Source organism: Asparagus officinalis, chromosome 3, assembly GCF_001876935.1.
Source record: "Asparagus officinalis chromosome 3, Aspof.V1, whole genome shotgun sequence".
Classification (NCBI taxonomy): Eukaryota; Viridiplantae; Streptophyta; class Magnoliopsida; order Asparagales; family Asparagaceae; genus Asparagus; species Asparagus officinalis.
This window is the reverse complement of record NC_033796.1, coordinates 83,954,415-83,969,240: the sequence shown is the minus strand read 5'-3', so window position 1 is coordinate 83,969,240 and position 14,826 is coordinate 83,954,415. Positions and strand designations below refer to the sequence as shown.

General features: G+C 39.1%; 1 long non-coding RNA gene and 1 pseudogene across 1 annotated transcript; one reads left to right on the top strand and one right to left on the bottom strand.

Annotated features, from left to right (window-relative positions):
* On the top strand, positions 727–14,026 carry LOC109834408 (annotated as a pseudogene).
* LOC109834409 lies at positions 1,415–5,996 on the bottom strand. The gene is made up of 3 exons (XR_002245563.1): positions 5,860–5,996; positions 4,452–4,553; positions 1,415–1,699 (listed from the first exon to the last, which is right to left on the bottom strand). It is a non-coding gene; the product is annotated as an uncharacterized LOC109834409 (long non-coding RNA).

The window sequence follows — 14,826 nt, the reverse complement described above, 5'->3', positions numbered from 1 at the left end:
AGCACTTAAAATAGCATTTTTGGGGGGACCATAATCCCTATGTGGGCAATTCTAGCCTAATTAAGCAAAAACATTTTTTTCCCATAAAACCACCTTTAAAATAGGGTCATTCAATAAAAATCACTTTCTGTTTTCAATTTATACATAAACTATTTTTTAAGTATTTTTTGTTGCAATCAATCACTTGACGTTACTTTTAAGTTAAGTTTGTTTTTTCTCATTTTCTTATAATAATTAGGTGTCCAATACGAGCGATGTTATTGTTAATTGAATTTAGGTGAGATCAAATCTAAAACAATATGATCGAAAAGTAGGGCTCAGATGATTGAATGTAATAAAAAATATTTTAAAAATAATTTATGTATAAATTAAAAATCATGAAGAGTAGCTAGGCGAGGAAGGAAAAAAAGTGTAAGCAAAATCTAGTCCAACGCCGGTCTGATTTTGAAATTGACAAAAATAGGCTTACATATACATTGGGCCCAAACTGGAGCTAGAGTCCATCACTCGGCGACTCACATCCTAATTAGACGGACAATAAAAATCACGTGATTTTTTCTCCAACAAAATCCACCGTTAGATCAGTAGATTATAAAGAAAACCCTAAAAAGATAACAGAAGCTGAACCTTATATAAAACTAACGGCGTACCGATATCCTAGGGTTTCTACTCTCGCTCTCGCCTCCTCCACGCTCAGACCAGCCTTTGGGAGGAAACAGCAGCAGGAGAGGCAGAGGCAGTAAACATGGCGGTTGGGTAAGGATCTCATCGCTCTTATCAGCCCTCTGCTGTTTTCTCTGGTCTCTCACATTTGCGTTTGTTTGCAGTAAGAACAAGAGGATTTCTAAGGGTAAGAAGGGAGGGAAGAAGAAAGCGTAAGTCTTTTCATGTTGTATCTGAAATTTGTCTTAGGCTGCGTTTGGGAACTAAGATTTGAATTTGGAATATTGATTTAAAATCAAAGGATTTTAAATCTAGGATTTGAAATCCATGATTTGATAGAATCTTTTGTTTGGATGCCTTTACAAAATGTAAGGATTTGAAATTAAAGATTTGAAATATTATGTTTGGATACACTTTATTATACATGAACTTGGATTTCAGAGATAAGGAGAATTATTCTGTGAATAATTTATGACATATACATATAGTTAACATATATGAGTACCATGCTACTTAGCCCAAGCATTTTTAAAAGGAAGAAAGATGTGTCACGCACAAATAAAACTTTGCGAAGTGATGCAAAACCAAATTGATCACCTCGATAGCAATTATAAATACTCATGCAAACATCTCATCCTTCATGAATCGATACGAGAGAATACAAACAATAACAATAATGTCTAAAATATTCATTATAATAGCTTTTTTTCATGGTTTTATCCACTACCATATTGACCTCCAATCTCCAAAATAACAAGAGTACTACTTTAAAAATTAGTCATGATAAAAGACTTGACGACACAAAAGAGTATAGCAAACAATCCACATAAAAAGCTCTAGGCTACGTAATAAGTCTTCATTTAAAACATAACGTACTATAGGTAGTAGATAACCATGATTTTCTATAACAAGCTAAATTAGCACATCATAAACTACTAAAAGAAATCATAACAAAAATCGTCTATTTATCCTTCAAAGTCTTTTCCTCCTTTTTCTCTTATGCTTCCAACTCATGTCTCAGAGAACTTATTGGATCCTACATTAAAAAATTTGGCATCAATTAGTTCATGAAACAAAATACGCTCTAAAACAGAAATAATATCTACTACAAAGGCAAATCACAACTATAAGTGTGCATATCACGATTAGCTAAAGCTGAGTCCATATCACGATTCCAAACAACATGTGATCTCAACTGAGATGCAATTTATTTTCCTTTCTTTGTCATCCTAATACATACCAAAGTGAATGACACAAAATGAGTAATAAAGAATTAGCACATCATGCACAAAGGATTACTTAGAAACAACTGTCTAGTTCTTAGGATCTTCATGCACGACAAACTAATAATAGTGTCAGAAACAAGCTACTAAAACATATATTGGTTTGGTTCTTTGCTCTCCAGTGGCTTTTCAAGGTTAAGTTGATGCAATACAACATTAGATGCAAATGAATGGTGAAAGAGCATGTGACCTGCACATATAATTGGATCATAGCTATTAACTATAGCATCGGATGTAAACGTGATTCTTGGAGAGGAAAAATCACTGTACTATAGACTTTATTTTATCCTTTCATATAGCTAAACTAATAGAATCTACATAGCAACCAATAAGATTTCAGTTAAATAGAAAGGTTGAAATATGCATAACCCAGTGTCACGCCCCGGGTTCAAAACATGATAGTTTCACTACCACGTAATGGGTCTACGGGAACGGTTGTTGGGGCGCGGTTTAAAACCATCCCCTTAGCTGCCTAAGGAAACAGTTTTGTGACGGTTCTGACCGTCACGAAGAAAATCTAAGGCAACACTTTAAAATAAAGCGTTGGGATTGAATCACACTTAAGCTAAAATTTTGTAAAATGCTAAGGGGACGATTTCATTATGTTCATCTAAGGCAACGCTTTAAAATAAAGCGTTGGGATTGAATCACGCTTAAGCTAAAATTTTGCAAAAGGCTAAGGGGAAGATTTCATTATGTTCTTTGTGTTCTAACCCCTCTTCTCACCCGATCAAAATTAAGAAATCAAACACCTCCTCCCATCGCTGCGCACTGGGGTTTTTTTCTCGTCGATCTCCTTTTTCCTCTGCGACCTCGCCTCTCCTCGACGGAGTAAATATGAACTTATCAAACATTGTGATATATGCCTCCTCTTCATTCACACCCAACTTGCTCCTGTCAGATCAAAATACACTGTATGATAGATATTTGTTCTACTATGTACTCATTCACACCCAACTTGCTCCTGTCAGATCAAAATACACTGTATGATAGATATTTGTTCTACTATGTACTGATACACCATTTGATACTTGAAGATCAAAATACACTGTATGATAGATATTTGTTCTACTATGTACTGATACACCATTTGATACTTGACATATATTATTGTATGTAAACATATATTAATTCTAATACCCTACCTGCGTATGAATAACTGGCACGCTCTTCATACATGCAACATATGTGATAATAAACTATATATGTAAGCTATACCTGTACCATATCCTGTTGTGTACAGATCGCAATCAACCAATCTATTTTATATAACGTACTAACCTGTACCTATGTATCGATTACATATGATCTAACCAATGCAACAGTCTGTTGTACTAGCTTAAAATCTTTGAGGATATGGATTAAGATCAAATAAAAGGGATGAAATAGATTTAGAAAAAATGAAATTTCTGAAATTTGTAAAACAAGCAAAGAGATGAACACTTGTTGATTATGAAAAATAAGGCGATCATGAAAAATAAAAGAGTTGGATAAGAAATGCTTGCCAAATTAACGCCGAAACCACGAGCACCAAGAAAGCTTCTTCTCCTTAAAAAGCCAAACTCCCCTCCCTCCTTTAATTTCTTCTCTTTTTTTTCTTTCTCTTTTTTTTCCCGTAAGCAAAGAATGTGGCAGAGGGTTTGTTAAAATAAAGGAAAGGTGTGTGGGAGTTGGGCTTTAGTGAGGAGATTAGGGGAGAGGGATTAGTTAGGATTTGTGCAGAGATTATGGATGAGTTAGTTGGGTTTTGTTAGGATTCTTTAAATTTTTGGTTAGTGATAATATTGTTAGGATAAATGAAAGGTGCTCTCAATGCTTGTTACAGAATCTTTCTTTAAACTTATCCTTACATCAAAGAGATAAAATAAAACCCTTAAATTTCTCCTACTCACATCAGTGCTTACTGAAAATATGTAACTACCATTCAAAGTGTATACACCTCACACTAACTACCCCAATATCTATGACTAGGTCAATCTTGTACCGCCTATTTTCAAAGTGTATACACCTCACACTAACTACCCCAATATCTATGACTAGGTCAATCTTGTACCGCCTATTGAAAATCCCAAATTTAACTACATGCACATTATTCGAAATATCTTCATTGTTATGTAAATGCTAGCATTTTACTTGGTCCAGTATTGGATTGACCTTGCTCAATCAAAACCCATAAAACTATGAACGAAGAAATAATGAGGCAAAATCTTTTTAACAAAAGAGAACTTTAATGGAGTAGGTCAAGCCATTACGGATTGAGTTTCTACAAAGAAAATTTTGAAATTAATTAAATACAAATCATAATCACTAGTGGTGTTTGCTTAGGTATTACACCTAGATACTTCATGGAAAATATATTTAACTTTACTATGAGCAAGGAAACAGCTACTTAGTAGTTACTACTGTAATTACATGTAGAACATAAAACCATAGTGAATTCCATATATTTATCATAAAAAAACATTGAAAACAAAACAACAGTTCCATTTCCATCGACATACTTACATAACCATTAAACTGTAGGCAAACTGCCTCAACCTCCTCAACAGTAGACATTGTCACAAATCCAAAACCTCAGCTCTTTCCAGTTAGTTTGTCATAGATAACCTGCAAAATAATTCAACTTAATTCACCATATTCAAACACTTACAAACCACATAAGCTTCTAGGAGCACCACCATCTTTGAAATCAAACTCTACATAACCACACTCATACATTCACCAGAATCACAACTATCTTATAAAACTAAAAGGACCTTGCAAACAAAGAAGGGGCTATCCATGAAATATACACATTAAGTATCTATCATACGGATAAATTTAAAAGTGTCCGCTGTTATGTGTGGACATGTGCGCGTATTGTACAAGCTAAACATTTTCTTTAGTTTCCTTTTTTAAAGTGTAAAAAAGTATTAGGTGAGAGTAATAAACTATTAGGAGTCACCAAAATCCATCAGATTCAGATACAATTCATGATCTCCTACTTCCTGGAGTTGGTCTCATTTCCTTTAGAATCCATTCATGCATCCTATTTGCAAATAAGCTATTAGATTTTTCTTTGGGGTTAATTTCACCTAACACCCTTAATGTTGGCCGGTTTCTCACATAACCCCAAGAATTTTGTCTATTCTGCTTAACCCCTGTAAACTTGTTATATAATTGAACCACGCACACATGCATGACTTCATCAAGCAGCTTTACCCTGTCAGAAGCATGCAATTTACTTGACCAAAATACAAACAAAGTGATTAGTGTTCAAAAAAAATATAGCTAATGCTGACTATTGTTTAGACTATCGATGAAGGATTTGTTTGTTATTGAGGCTTTTTCTGATCTCAAGCGTTATTTGCTTGAACAACAAAGAGCTAGTTTCAGTCTTTAGCAAAGTGAGTAAATCTCTTGCAAAGTGATTAGTGAATAAACTTTTTCTGATCTCATGCAATTTACTCATTCCAATATGATTCAGACCATATTTTTAGCAAAGTGAGTAAATCTCTATATTCATAGGGTCGACATTACGAAGATTCAGTCTTTAAATACCAAAACTATCGCGGTGCAAAATAATTAATGAAAAAAGCTAGTTTCAAACAGAACATCAAAGAATCATAACCCTGAGGGTGTTAAGGGATTAACAAAGATAATTGAACTTGAAAAAATATTTCTCAGTTACCCAACTTTCTACTGAATAGCAAATAAATCTAATCAAGACCTAAACACGTAAAACTTTAGCATTGAAGAGTAAGCGCGATTAGGGTTAGGGTTAGGGTTAGGGTTAGCGATTGATCATTGAAACAGTTACCAGAACTGGGGGAGGCGAGGGGGGAGAGAGGAGAAAGGGGGAGAACTAAACCCTAGATCAGATCTAGGGTTTCGACGAGAGAGGAGAAGGGGAGAGAGGAGAGATAGAGGTTACCTGCGTTGAGAGAGAACTTGAGATCGAGATCGGGATCGTGCCTGAGAAATGAGAGAGGAGGAGTCGGGATCGGGGAGCGGGACTGAGAAATGAGAGAGGGAGAGAGGAGTCGGGATTTGGTAAATACCAAGGGGCAGGATGGGATTTGAAATACCTGTATTTGGGCTCTTAAATTCTCCTCTCTAAAATAATTGGATTTGAAATCTCAGCTTAATTTGAGACCCAAACTAGAGATTTGGATTTTAAATACACTGAATTTCAAATCCAGGGCCCAAATTCAAGTTCCCAAACAGAGCCTAAGATAATTCTGAGATTTGATTTTGCGAAAGGTGATTTTTTATCCTTTGTATTTTGAATGATTTGTTGCAGTGTTGATCCTTTTGCAAAGAAGGATTGGTATGATATCAAGGCTCCATCAGTGTTCAATACGAGGAACATTGGGAAAACCCTAGTCTCTAGGACTCAGGGAACCAGGGTGAGTTTGGATCTTTATTTCCTAGACTTTGATGCAGACTGCCAACTTGTTGTGCAGTTAATCCGAGATATGAGAGAATATAAGTGATTTGTGATATCTCATACTTTAATCATATCCTTAAGTTGTTGCTCCTTGTCTCATATCAGTTCCTGAATACAATAGTGGCTTTTACTAATTTGATCTAGAGATGGTTGCTTTTACTAATTCAAGAACAAATTATTAATTATTTGGTATTTTATTTAGGTTTTGCTCGACGTTTGTTGCACCAACAACAATAAGGCCTTCGTTCTGAACTTTTGGGGTTACCTGCCCCAACCAATTTCCCTTGGGAATATATAAAGAAAAAGTAAGATAATTTATTGGGAATGCATATGAAAGAGATTAAATAGTATATCATGATTTAATTGGTTTATTTTAGTAATTTTATTTTTTATCAGGCAACTACATAGTAGAATTAAGTTTATTTAGCCTGATTTCAAGCTTTTGTTTGATAACTGCCGTTACTGCCCCTGTAGTATGCTATTTGGAGGATGGTAGCAGATATCAATAGAACTTAGATTTGGGGAAACTCAAAATCAAGTTTAATGTAAACTTCAATTTTTCGGTTAGATTGGCTAAAATAAACCCAAAAATTTGGGCCGATTTTCAGTTTAAGATCATCCAGTTCTTGATGTCATAATATTAGAGCTCAGAAGGTTTGTAGAAGGTTGATACTACAAGCTTGACTTTTTAAGTATCATAATTGTTGCTATGTTACTACTAATTTGATGCTTTCTCAGCTTGTGTCCATGGTATTAACCCACAGGAATTTGTACTGTATATGAAATGTTAGGATTAGTGGTTGGGCGTTTGCTCCTTTTGCTCACTTGTTCAGATGTATTGGAAGACTGGTCTCAGTTGAATGCCAAAGTACTGCAATTTTTATTTCTTATTTACTCAATTTTACAATGCAATAAACAATAAAGTTGAAAATATTCCCAAATTCAAGGAGTCCTTTCTCAAACAAAAAATAAAATCTTGCTGATAAAGCTGTGATTTCTTTTCATTAATAACATGATCCTTGCTTTCCTTTGTTGTTTTATTTATAAATGTATAATTTTTTTCCGATTAATGTGTTTGGGCTCAGCCCATCACCTCTAATATTATGCTGCAAACTCTATTGGTATTCAATCAAATTTTTATTTTGCAATTTGCATTAGTCTCACTAATGTTTGGATTCAAATAATTCTCTTCCTTTTCTATCTATTGATTATATTCACTTCCACAATTCAATTTGCACCCAGCCCTCTTCTATCTGGTTCTTCACTTCTCTGAACTGCATTTGTAACTGTCTATTCATGCATTTCATTTGACTCGTCTAATGAGCTTGATGCGCATATATTATGTGTGCACATCTGATGTCCCATGTCATCAATGACAGTTGACTAGTTAGGACTAGTTAGTGTCCATCCTCTATTGAATTATACATGCATCAAGAAATTTCTGTTCACTCGCTTTCATGAAAGAAACCAAGTGCTTAACATATTAACCTTGGTGTGATGGTATCCTTGATCTGTTGTCTTTACATCATGGTGTTACATATAGTTCTATTGTTGCTTTTAAATTATTAATCAATCAAATACGCTTTCTGCACGAGTTTTTTTTTCTTTTTTTATGTGCTAAGGTGTTCCTTTGCTTAGTATCTGTTTCTGGAGCAATGATTTTTCTTCACTGATGAAGCCGTCTAGTTCATTGATTGTATATCTTTATGCAGTCATTGTCAGACTTTTTATTGATTGTTTTGAATTATGAGATTGTGGTATCGCCCCTACTGCAGTCCACTTGCTTGTATCTTTACTTCTTGTAGTAAAATATTGTCTCTGTCCTTTAGATTGCTTCAGAGGGTCTCAAGCATAGGGTGTTCGAAGTATCTCTTGCAGATCTCCAGACTGATGAGGATCAGGCTTACAGAAAGATCCGCCTTCGCGCAGAGGACATTCAAGGAAAGAATGTCCTTACCAATTTCTGGGTAAGTATATATCAGAGTACCCCATATTTAACTTATATTTAATAATCTCTTGATGACACTTGTATTACATTATTCTTTCTAGGGTATGGACTTTACTACCGACAAGCTTAGGTCGCTAGTAAGGAAGTGGCAGACATTGATCGAGGCTCATGTTGATGTGAAAACCACTGACAACGACACGTTGAGGATGTTCTGCATTGCGTTCACGAAGAGACGCCCAAACCAGGTGAAGCGCACTTGCTATGCCCAGTCGAGCCAGATCAGACAGGCAATATTCTTACTTTTACTGCCAATGGCTTCCAACAGTTTTTCTATCTATGGTTCATTGTTTAACCTGTTTCTTTCTTTACCAGATTCGTCGCAAGATGAGGGAGATAATGTTAAATCAAGCTTCATCCTGTGACCTGAAAGAGTTGGTTGCAAAGTTCATTCCTGAGTCAATTGGGAAGGAAATTGAGAAAGCAACTTCGGGTATTTGTTAGAATTGGGGGTGGAAACCAACCTCCACCGGCGACGAGGAGCTCCGACGAGCTCGGAGAAGACGCGACCCTCGATCGAAGAACGCGACCCTCGGCCACGACGAACGCGACCCTCGCTTGGGGGCAGACGCGACCTTCAGGCTTCCGACCCTCGCGTTGCTCAAGCACGAAGAACGCGACCCTCGGCATTTGTCGACTCCGACCATCGCGTCTGCCTCCCACCTCCGCGTCCGAGCGGATCGCTGGCGACAGGCTGTCGCCAGCCTGTCCAAATCCCGCCTATTTAAACCCCCGATGCCCTAGGGTTTTATGAGCTGAAAAAACTTCTCCTCCCCGACATTCTCTCTGGCGGCGGGAGAAATCAACGCAGCAGCGTTCTAAAGCCCTAAAATCACAGCAGTGATTTTCTAATTAATCCCCAGCTTTTTCAACGGTGGTTGAGGGGGTATTTAAGGAGAGAGAGAGAGAAAAGAGAAGTGGGGTTTTATTGTGGACATTCACTTATTCTCAAGTGATAAATAGAAAGGGTTTATTCCCTTTAATCATTAACACTGTTGCTACAGTGTTCATCTGAGAAATCCCAGTTTAGGGATTTGCTCTTCAATTGTAATTTCTTGTTTGATTAATAAGAAATTATCTGTGTGGCTCCCGAGGACGTAGGCAGTTGCCGAACCTCGTTAAACTTGGTGTATTGTTCTCTATTCTGCGTTTCCGTTGCATTAGGGGTTTCAGCGTTAAATTCCCAACAACTGGTATCAGAGCGTGAAACGATCTAGAACAAGTCAGATTCAAGTGGGAGCCATGGCCACAGATGAGGCAAAAATGAGACTTGAGAAATTTGATGGAACAGATTTCGGATTCTGGAAAATGCAGATAGAGGATTATCTGTATCAGAAAAATCTGTATCAACCACTATCGGGGAAGAAGCCAGATTCCATGAAGGCAGATGAGTGGAACCTTCTAGATAGACAAGCCCTCGGAGTTATCAGATTGACGTTGACTCGCAATGTTGCGTTCAACATAGCGAAGGAGAAGACCACGGCAGGTCTTATGGCAGCACTCTCAAACATGTATGAGAAGCCATCAGCCGCGAACAAAGTTCATTTGATGCGGCGGTTATTCAATCTGAAAATGGCGGAAGGCGCGTCAGTAGCACAACACCTCAATGAACTTAATACGGTTACAACCCAATTGAGTTCAGTTGAGATTGAGTTTGATGAAGAAGTTCGGGCGTTGATATTGTTGTCTTCCCTACCAGAGAGTTGGAACGCTACAGTCACAGCTGTGAGTAGCTCGTCGGGAAACAGTAAGTTGAAGTTCGACGACGTTCGTGATTTGGTTCTCAGTGAGGAGATCCGACGGAGAGAAACGGGTGAAGCTACAACCTCTTCAGTATTGCATACAGAGTCAAGAGGTAGAAATTCAACCAGAGGAAACGGACGAGGAAAATCAAACTACAGAGGTAGATCAAAGGACAGGAGGTCCAAATCAAGGAATCCAAGCAACAGCTCGAAGGCTATCGAGTGTTGGAATTGTGGAAAGACCGGGCATTACAAGAATCAGTGCAAGAGTGCACAGAAAGAGAAGGAGGCAAAGGCAGAGGTGAATGTCACATCCACTTCAGGAGGAGACGACGCATTGATATGCTCTTTGGAGAGCAAGGAGGAATCTTGGGTGTTAGATTCAGGAGCGTCGTTCCACGCTACTTCTCAGAAAGAATTCTTCGAGAAGTATACCCCCGGAAAACTTGGATACGTATATCTTGGTGATGATCAACCGTGTGCTATAGTGGGCAAAGGCGTGGTGAAAATTAAGTTGAACGGGTCAGTATGGGAGCTGAAGGATGTCAGGCATATTCCCGACCTGAGAAAGAATTTAATATCCGTAGGCCAGTTGGCTGGCGAAGGATATACCACGACCTTCCATGGAGATGATTGGAAGATCTCAAAGGGCGCAATGACGATTGCCCGAGGCAAGAAGACTGGTACCCTGTATATGACAGCAGGTGCACGTTGTTTGATCTCAGTTGCAGCAGGCAATGAGACTTCAAAGCTGTGGCACCAGAGACTCGGTCATATGAGTGAAAAGGGGATGAAAATCATGCACACAAAGGGAAAACTCCCAGGACTACAGTCAGTGGAGATGGATATGTGTGAAGAATGCATACTTGAAAAGCAGAAGAGAGTCAGCTTTCAGATAAGTGGCAGAACCCCCAGGAAAGAGAAGCTAGAGCTCGTTCACTCAGATGTTTGGGGACCAACAACCACCGCGTCCATTGGTGGAAAACACTACTTCGTGACTTTTATCGATGATCACTCTCGGAAAGTGTGGGTCTACTTTCTGAAGCATAAGTCAGAAGTATTTGAAGCTTTCAGGAGATGGAAAGCTATGGTCAAGAATGAGACCGATCTGAGAATAAAGAAGCTCAGGATCGACAATGGAGGTGAGTATGAAGATACTGGATTCAAGAAGTTCTGCTATGAGCACGGGATCAGAATGGAGAGAACCGTGCCCGGCACGCCTCAGCAAAATGGTGTAGCTGAGCGGATGAACCGAACGTTGACAGAGAGAGCCAGAAGCATTCGGGTACAGTCAGGCCTACCGAAGCAGTTCTGGGCAGAAGCGGTCAACACAGCAGCTTACTTGATCAACCGAGGTCCATCGGTTCCATTGGAGCACAGAATACCAGAGGAGGTATGGTGCGGAAAGGAGGTAAAACTCTCACATCTAAAAGTTTTCGGTTGTGTAGCTTACGTGCATATTAGTGATCAAGGCAGGAATAAGCTTGATCCCAAGTCAAAGAAATGCACATTCATCGGCTATGGTGAAGATGAGTTCGGCTACCGCATTTGGGACAACGAAAACAAGAAGGTGATCAGGAGCAGAGATGTGATATTCAACGAGAAGGTGATGTACAAGGACATGCACAAGACAAATAACTCAGAGAGCGAGTCAATATTTGTAGATGCAGATGATGTCCCGAGTAACCTCTCGGAAGAACCCAATGCAGAGGGTCCTCAGCAAGAAGAGCCTGTTGGACAAGATGGTGCACAGGAGCCCGACGCACCAGCTCCGATATTAAGAAGATCTTCTCGTCCTCCTGTACCCAACAGGAGATATATGAACTATCTGTTGTTGACAGATGGTGGGGAGCATGAAAGCTTTAAAGAAGCTTGTCAGTGTGGAGATGCGAGCAAGTGGGAGCTTGCAATGAAAGATGAGATGAAGTCTCTCATATCAAACCAGACGTGGGAACTAGCTGAGTTGCCCACGGGTAAGAAGGCACTCCACAACAAATGGGTGTACCGGGTGAAAGAGGAGCAGAATGGTTCCAGAAGATATAAGGCCCGGCTAGTTGTCAAAGGTTTCCAGCAGAAGGAAGGAATTGACTACACCGACATTTTCGCTCCCGTGGTGAAGCTAAATACTATCAGGACCGTGATGAGTATTGTAGCAATTGAAGATCTTCATCTCGAACAGTTAGACGTGAAAACGGTGTTTCTTCACGGAGATCTAGAAGAGGAGATATACATGCACCAGCCAGAGGGTTTCTCAGAAGAAAAGAAGAAGAACCTGGTGTGCAGACTCAAGAAGAGCTTGTATGGCCTGAAACAAGCCCCAAGGCAGTGGTATAAAAAGTTTGACGGCTTCATGCACAAGGAAGGTTTCCAGAAGTGCAACGCCGACCACTGTTGCTACTTCAAAAGATATCAGTCCAGCTATATCATCCTACTGCTGTATGTTGATGATATGTTGGTTGCAGGAGCAGATATGGAGGATATCAAGAGTTTGAAGCAGCAGCTGTCAAAAGAGTTTGACATGAAGGACTTGGGTCCAGCGAAGAAGATCCTCGGAATGCAAATCACGAGAGACAAGAAGAAAGGGTTCTTACGGTTGTCTCAGATGGAGTACATCAACCGTGTTTTGCAAAGATTCAACATGGACGACGCCAAGCCTGTGAGCACACCCTTGGCTAGCCATTTTCGTCTGTCGAAGGATCAGTCTCCTCAGTCAGAAGAAGAGAAAGAGAGTATGGCTCAGGTTCCTTACGCCTCAGCTATCGGAAGCTTGATGTACGCAATGGTCTGTACGAGACCAGACATTGGCCATGCAGTGGGAGTGGTCAGCCGGTTTATGTCGAATCCAGGAAAAGCTCATTGGGAAGCGGTCAAGTGGATTCTGAGATATCTACGAGGCACCACACAGAAGTGTTTGCACTTTGGTAAAGGAGAGGTAGAAGTGCAAGGGTACGTAGATGCAGACTTCGGCGGTGAAGTTGATCACAGAAGAAGTACCACCGGCTATGTATTCACCGTTGGAACTACAGCTGTTAGTTGGATGTCACAGGTACAGAAGATCGTTACCCTATCCACTACAGAAGCTGAGTATGTGACAGGCTGTCGCCAGCCTGTCCAAATCCCGCCTATTTAAACCCCCGATGCCCTAGGGTTTTATGAGCTAAAAAAACTTCTCCTCCCTGACATTCTCTCTGGCGGCGGGAGAAATCAACGCAGCAGCGTTCTAAAGCCCTAAAATCACAGCAGTGATTTTCTAATTAATCCCCAGCTTTTTCAACGGTGGTTGAGGGGGTATTTAAGGAGAGAGAGAGAGAAAAGAGAAGTGGGGTTTTATTGTGGACATTCACTTATTCTCAAGTGATAAATAGAAAGGGTTTATTCCCTTTAATCATTAACACTGTTGCTACAGTGTTCATCTGAGAAATCCCAGTTTAGGGATTTGCTCTTCAATTGTAATTTCTTGTTTGATTAATAAGAAATTATCTGTGTGGCTCCCGAGGATGTAGGCAGTTGCCGAACCTCGTTAAAACTTGGTGTACTGTTCTCTATTCTGCGTTTCTGTTGCATTAGGGGTTTAGGCGTTAAATTCCCAACAGTATTTACCCTCTGCAGAACGTGTTTATCCGCAAAGTTAAAATCCTGAAGGCACCCAAGTTTGATCTTGGCAAACTTATGGAGGTAAGAAAGAAATTAAAAGATTTGAGTTATTTTTGAAATGAATTTTCATAATTTTAGATTCGACTTATTTGTGAAATGAATTTTAATAATTTTCATATACCTTGCTTGTTTAGGTCCATGGTGACTATAGCAAGGAGGATATTGGTGCTAGGGTGGACAGGCCTGCCGAGGACACTCCTATGGAAGGGGAGCAACAAGAGATCGTTGGTGCTTAGATATAGTGATGTTATCTTTTCATTTTTCTGGAATGTTTCCAAAAAACACTGATAATGTGGATGGCTTGAGCGGGCAGTTTTGTTACTCATATTTTTCTTATGCTGAGTTGCTTATTGACCTGACAAGTTTAAAATATGTTTGAGCATGTTTAATGACTATAAATATCATGAATTTTACTGCAAGTAGTAGTTGTTGAACTTGGAATATTTCTTTGGAATTTTCTTATTGCTTGATGTGCGTGCGCCGGTTGATGTACTGCCGATATTTTGGCCTTTTCCATTGAGGTATCTGTTAACTGAATTCATCAATTTTGTAATGGGTTTCTCTATTGCCGGTTATGAATTGCTGTCATGATCATCCTCATGATAGTCCTTTTTATCATTTTATTATGGAATAGAAATTACGTACGGTATGTATGTGGTGGTACACTTGCCTAATTACAGATAGAAGTGAAAATTGTTAAAGTCGGGTTAGTTGTAGTTACACCCCTCATACAATTGTCCCATGGCGGATTTTTTCTACAAACAAGAGAAGGCGGAGGTTCCTGGGATTATTATCGTGGATATTAATTTGAAGAAAATCTTAAACAGCATGTCCACACCTCCTATCTTCTCACTTCTGGATTTGCCGTCTCGAATTCAGCTGCTTCTAGTTTTGTTCATTGCCATCTCTCAATTTTATTCATAATTTTTCTGAATTAGTTTTGATTTTTTTTTTCATTTTAAATACCATCTAACAGATTCTTCCTGTTCCACTGTGAAGGGCTGCGCATAGTTCGATCCACACTGAATAAACCGATCGAACCAACCAAAA